The sequence below is a fragment of the Bubalus kerabau genome, chromosome 6 (assembly GCF_029407905.1).
Source record: "Bubalus kerabau isolate K-KA32 ecotype Philippines breed swamp buffalo chromosome 6, PCC_UOA_SB_1v2, whole genome shotgun sequence".
In the NCBI taxonomy this organism is placed as follows: domain Eukaryota; kingdom Metazoa; phylum Chordata; class Mammalia; order Artiodactyla; family Bovidae; genus Bubalus; species Bubalus kerabau.
The window spans coordinates 110,251,909-110,257,908 of record NC_073629.1 but is presented as its reverse complement, the minus strand read 5'-3'; the positions used below and the strand labels follow the sequence as shown (position 1 = coordinate 110,257,908).

At 45.4% G+C, this 6,000-nt stretch overlaps 1 protein-coding gene across 5 annotated transcripts in view; it reads left to right on the top strand.

The window, feature by feature from the left end:
• Positions 1-720: 720 nt before the first annotated feature.
• Positions 721-6,000, top strand: part of THRAP3 (thyroid hormone receptor associated protein 3) — a 70,167-nt gene continuing 64,887 nt past the window's right edge. For 2 of the 5 annotated variants that reach the window (XM_055586381.1, XM_055586383.1), the window contains exon 1: positions 721-861. The gene's annotated coding sequence lies outside the window, so the exon portion shown is untranslated. Of the gene's footprint in view, positions 862-921; positions 1,464-6,000 lie in introns of those variants that run through there. The other 3 variants (XM_055586388.1, XM_055586386.1, XM_055586382.1) reach the window with 3 other exon arrangements.

The following is a 6,000-nucleotide window of genomic DNA, read 5'->3' as shown; positions in this document are numbered from 1 at the left end:
ATGCAGATTTCAAAGATACACATGGGAAATTTCTGGTTCAACAGGTGAGGGCATCCACTTTAACAAGCTTTACAGGACCTCACTCTGTAAAACATTTTTTTGTGCTGCCATTGTCGTGGGAATGAGACCAGCGGTGGCGGAAACGAGGCTGGAGAGTGCTTTGCCACCGGGCTTCTGGGTCTCCACAGGAACACACTATTACAACAAAGACCAAATTCACTTTTAGTCTTCCTTTCAGGCCACTCGACGCTTTCACGTGCCTGACTTTGTCGCAACCTCGCAACAACTTTGTGAGGTAGAAATTACTAGTCTCATTTCACAGGGGAGGAAACTGAGGCTGAGAGAGGGGAGATTTGCTCAAGGTCACGAAGCGAGAAGTGGCACGTTAGAGGACGAAAGCCAGACAAGCAGATTCCCAGCTCAGAGACTTGTCGACGACCAAGGCAGGCCGGGAGTGGGTGGGGCTCAGGCCCTCGCTCCAGGCTGGTTCCAAAATGGTGGGGGCCTTGGCGTCAGCAACGCCCCCGCCCCTTCCGTCCACCTCCCTCCTTCTTCCTCAGGCCACCCAGGCGGGGGGAGGGGATGGAACGGAGAAGCTCACGTGACTGCCGACAAGCTGGCGCGTGACGCAAAGCGGCGGGCCCGGTGTTCGCCTTGCCTTATGGGAAACGTAGTTCTGTAGACTGTCAAGTTGGCTAGGAAGGCGGGAGCTAGGACTACATTTCCCAGGAGGCTGCGGGCCGACGCCGAGGCTGCCGCCGTCCGAGAGCGGGGACGCGGGGCGCGCTGTCGGGCGGGGGCGAGATTCGGGCCGGTTGTGCCGTTGCGAGGCTGCAGCTGCGATCGCTGCGGTGGGCCCAGGTGAGTGAGGGGCCCTGATGGGAATTAGGGCCGCTCAATTGACTCCAGCCGTTTCGTCGTTTTTCTTTTCTGCGTGGCCGCTGGCTCAGGGCCTCCAGCAGGCCTGGCGCGGAGTCGCTCCCCCGCGCCTGCCCCCCGGCCTCTTCCGAGAGGGCCCCGCTCGCTCCGGCTCCTCCCCCTCCCCGCCCTTCAGGGCTTCCCCTCGCTCCGGCCTAGCTCTCGACGCTGAGGGCCGCCTTTTCTCCGGAGCAGTTCCTATCTCTGTTTTTCTTTCTTGCAAGAAAGCCTTCCCTTTCTCCATCTCCCTGCTTAATCACTCACTCCTTTAGAGGTGAACCCTATTATTTGGATTTTTCCTGGAACTCTTGAGTGCCCCCCCCCCCCCCCCCCCACTGGCCTGGATGTGCCTTTTCTTAGGGCGCATGTGGCTGGTATTCAGTGTTGTTACCTCTTCAGTTCTTTTCGGCCTGGTGGCCGGAGGAGGCAGAGTCCAGATTATCAGTCACGGGAAAATTTATGCGTCCAACTTTCATTTCTTTTGGGCTGGAGTTGAGGTCGACCTGCGTTCCTGTGGTAATTGGCGTGTGTTCCTCTTAAATAAGGTAATTTCCTTCGCCTCCCTTAGCTCCCAAGCAACTTTTATGGGGTGAAGTATCGCAGCAGAAACTGGCGAATAGCACTCGTGCCCAGAAGTTGGAAGCCATCCGTGTTAGTTGAGTGTTTACCGGGAGGTTGTTAATTGGATTGAAGGAAAAGCCGCAGAGTGTGGTGGAGCCTGGCCTGAGAGAGACGATGGGGCTTTCGGTGGCCGCATAACAGAAGGAACGTGGAGCCAGCTGCCTGGGTTCAAGTTTTGGCTCTGCTAGCTTTTGCTTTCTGGTCGAGGGGCTTCACTTTCAGGTGCCTCAGTTTCCTTCATCTGCAAAATAGCAAAGAGTAACACCGATCACTTTATAGGGTTACTGTGAAGATGAAATGAGGTAAATTGAAAACCGCTTAGCTTGTTACCTACTGAGTATTAAGTACTATTATCATGGTCATCTCTTAGGATTTATACGTGTAGGCCCAGAGTGGCGGGACATGTATCACACTGTCATTTTGTTTTTCGCTTTCAGGTGGCGCTCCCTTTGCTCTTTAGTGCCTGTACCGTCTGTTGTAGCCTGTCCTGTTATCTAGACAGCCTGTATCATTATGTAGAAGCCTGCTAAAGAGCCAGAGCTGGCTGCTACCATGAACAACCTGTGGAACAAATTGGGCTTAGTTTGTTGTCTGCTGAAAAGTTTGTGAAGCTGTGGTACGCAGTTTAGCAATATAAAAAAACATTTTTTTTTTCCTCCCCTGCAGGCATTTAGGCTTGACTGTATTTTGTAGAAGAGGTGAAGGTTCTGTAAGGAACTGTTTTAACTAAAAGACTTTATATTCAGTACATTTCCATCTTTTTGTGTTTTAAATCTCCTAGTACCAGTGAAAGATCTCTGGTTTTGCAGACTGATGTTTTTAGTCTGCATACTACGTACAGTCCAGTTTTAGCGGCGGTGGTGGTAATAGTCGTGTTAGCAGCAGCAGTAGTAGTTTTCTAGCATATTTCTTTACTAGCATAGGTAGTCCGGATACTTTTTGAATTTGGCATAGCCAGTGAAGTTATGGATTACAGAGCGTCCTGTATTGTAATTGAGAAATTGAAGGGAGGAAGCTTGGAGTATTTCTGAGATTAGCACCGAGGTGAGGTGGGATGAAGCTGACTGAGAGCATAAGACCTAAGATTGATTAATTTTTGTAGAATAGTTAAACTTAACCACTAAGAATCTTGAGGTGTTACCCTGTTTCTCTTGGGCCAAGTGACAACCTAGGTTGAAGGAGTGTGGTTAATCTTGTTCTTTCTGGTGGGAGGGAGGTTCAAAAGGAAGGGGAAATACACATACCTATGGCTGATTCATGTAGATGTGTGGCAGAAACCGACACAATGTTGTAATTATTTTCCAATTAAAAATAAATTTAAAAATATACTGCGCTTTCAAAGATTAGATTTTGGTGGATTGCTTCACACCCTCATTCTGTAAACATCTAAGACTGATTCAGTATTTGATTGATACGATAAATAGTGCTTGAGAACCTGCCATCCACCGGCCCTTCTGCTAGGCTCTGGGAGTACAAGGGGATGTGAGGCAGAAGGGGTCTTGCATTTTGGGAACCTGCAAGGTAGTGGGGGAAATCACAACAGGTGAGCAAATAAGTTACAAATTGAGAAAAGTGATGTGGAAGTACCATGCAGGGAAATCAATAGACACTAAAAAAAGAGAGACCTAAGGATGGTTGGAGAAATTCTTTTTGGTAAGAGGAGGGATATCAAGGCAGGCATTCCAGGTAGAACAGTAAGTGCCAAAACTAGAAGATGGGAAGAGTTTAGTGTGCTTTCGGAACTGAAAAGAGGCCAACTGTGGCTCTTTTCAGTGAGGAGAGTGGTTAAAGAAGAGCTGGAGAGCTAAGATTGTTTAGGGAAGCCGTTGAAGCCTTCTGATTTACATTTTAAAATCAGTCTTGCCAGGGGTGTGGAAACTGGATTATGGGGACCATCAGTTAAGAGGTTATTGTATTGATTTTGCCTGGAGGTGATAGTTGACTGAAGTTGAGAGGGGGAGTGGAAAAAGAAAGTGCGTTGGTGGAAGAAGCAAAGGGATTTATTATGTTCTTTTAATATTCTCTAGAGAAAGACATTCTTAGTCAGTGGTCCATGGACTCGAAAATTTTTGTGAGGGAGTGCATTTTCTCAAGGGGTCGTTACCTTCCGTCATTCATTAGCCTCTGAGTTTAAGAACCAATTCTCTAGAGTCTGTAATGCAGGTTTATAACCCATAAAAAAGTAATTGCTCACAGCTTACCAAGAAAGTTAATAGTAGTGGGTACCTGTCTAAAAGATTGACTTTCTCCAGGAACTCTTTTGTTGTTGTTGTTTGTTTCAAATCAGAGTTAAATGCCTTGCCGTAGAAAAATCAGCTTTTAGTTTCTTTTTGTCTAGGAGTTAATGGGCTGGTGAACATACTGAGGAAGCTGAACTTAATGAGCTTAGTTTCACAGAAATCCATATTGATTCCTACTATTTTCTTCTGTTGGTTCCCCCCCCCCCCAGTCTTACTTGTCTTTGGTTGCATTGTGTAGCATGGGTGCATGTGTGCCAAGTAGCTTCAGTCGTGTCCAGCTCTTTGTGACGCTATGAACTGGAGCCCGCCAGGCTCTGTCCATGGGATTCTCCAGGGAAGAAAACTGGAGCAGGTTGCCATGCCCTCCTCCAGGGGATCTTCCTAACCCAGGGATTGAACGCACGCCTCCTGTGTCTCCTGCATTGCAGGCGAATTCTTAACACTGAGCCACAGGCAAAAGCCCTGCTGTGCAGCATGTGGGATCTTAATTCCCTAACCAGAGATTGAACCCATGCTCCCTACGTTGGGAGCACACTTACTGGACTGCCAGGGAAGTCCCCTTTTCTATGGAGTTTTGTTTGCAGTTCCTATTTTAGTGGTAGAAATGGAGCACCTTAGTGTGTGAAGAGTGAGATCGTTTTCTTCTTGATTTCCTTCTAACGGGTTTCAGATGTATATTCATTTATTTTGTAGTGTATTTTTCAGATGATAGTGTGTTATTGGAAACAGGGTGTTAAGTTAGAGCTCTACCACTGAAAGAACCATATATTTTTCTTTTTATGGCAAAGATTTAAAACTAAAGGCTCATGGACTAAATCCAGTCAGCAGATGTGTTTTGTTTGGCTCATACAGTGTTGTAAATTTGAATTTGTTGTCAACATTAAAAAGCAGGGAGATTTCATGAAAAAATGTAGATTCAGGCTGCTTTGAAAAATCCGATGTGGCAGCCACGGACCATGTTTCTGTTTGCAGCAGTCATCTTTTATAGTTGAGACACCATTAAAATTTTTTTTTTGTTTTGGTGCTTTGTTTCTTGTTCCTTCTTAAAAAAAAAGGAAATTTTAGGTAACTTTAGAAGAGGGAGAAGGAACAGTGCTGTGGGAAGGGAGGGCCCAAAATACGAAATTGTTTTGTTTACAAACCAAAGAAACCCAAGAGTTTTTAGAAAAGACGTTGATCTGCCCCCTGCCCATGCCTTTTTAGCTGGCACATGTGCAGTGTCCTCATTTTTGTTCTGCCTGATTTGCTTTTTAGCATCTGGAATGCAGTAACTGCACAGCTTGGCTTGTTGCAGAAGACAGCCAAGCGAAGAGAAGTTGCTGAATCTCTGATTAGAAAACTTTTGGCTCCTGTTTTGAGGCAAAAGTGTGTGTGTGTGTGTGTGTGTGTGTGTGTTTAATATGTGCATTTATGAAGTCTATCGCTTTGCTTTCAGTAATCTGTGTTTTTTGGAGAGGTTAATAACTCAGTTTTCTTTTTCTCTATTTTAATAAAAAGGGTAGGATACATAAAGGATTGATAGAGGAAGTCATAGAGTGCTTTTGTGAAGCTACCCTAGAGATTTCTTCACTGCAGGACTCTGCATCATATTAGGGCTTCCCAGAAGATGGTCCCCTTGTATCTGAAGGATGTGTTCTAGAGTCTTGACTAAAACCTTTGGCTCCCAGACTATGGGCTATCAGAAAAAAACTTTAAAAATGAAGACTCAGGAAGTTGGTCAGGTGCCAGAATGGGGTTGTTCAATAAAAGACAAGAATGGACAAATTTTTTTTAATAGAAAAAATTATTGTTTCAGATGTGATCAAGTGTGGCTGCATAGCATGCAGGATATGGGATCTTAGTTCCCTGACAGGGATAGAACCCACACCTCCTGCAGTGGAAGTGCAGAGTCTTAACTACGGGACCACTAAGGAAGTCCCTTTTTGGCAGTTTTGATGACTCTTTGTATGCATGTTTCCCATTGGAAAAGGTTCTGATAGAGGCTTTCCTTGATGACCCTGTCAATAATAGTACTCCGCTCATCAAACACTATCCAACCTTCATCATTACTATTGAACATTATATTATTTATTTTTCATCTACTATATCTTTACCTCTTTAGGTAGTGAAGCAGGGATTTGTTTGATTCACTGCTGAATCCCCACACCAAGACATTCTCTGTTAAATAGAAGAGGCTTAGTAAATATTGAGAAAGAGGATGAGTTAAAATGGGAATAAATAG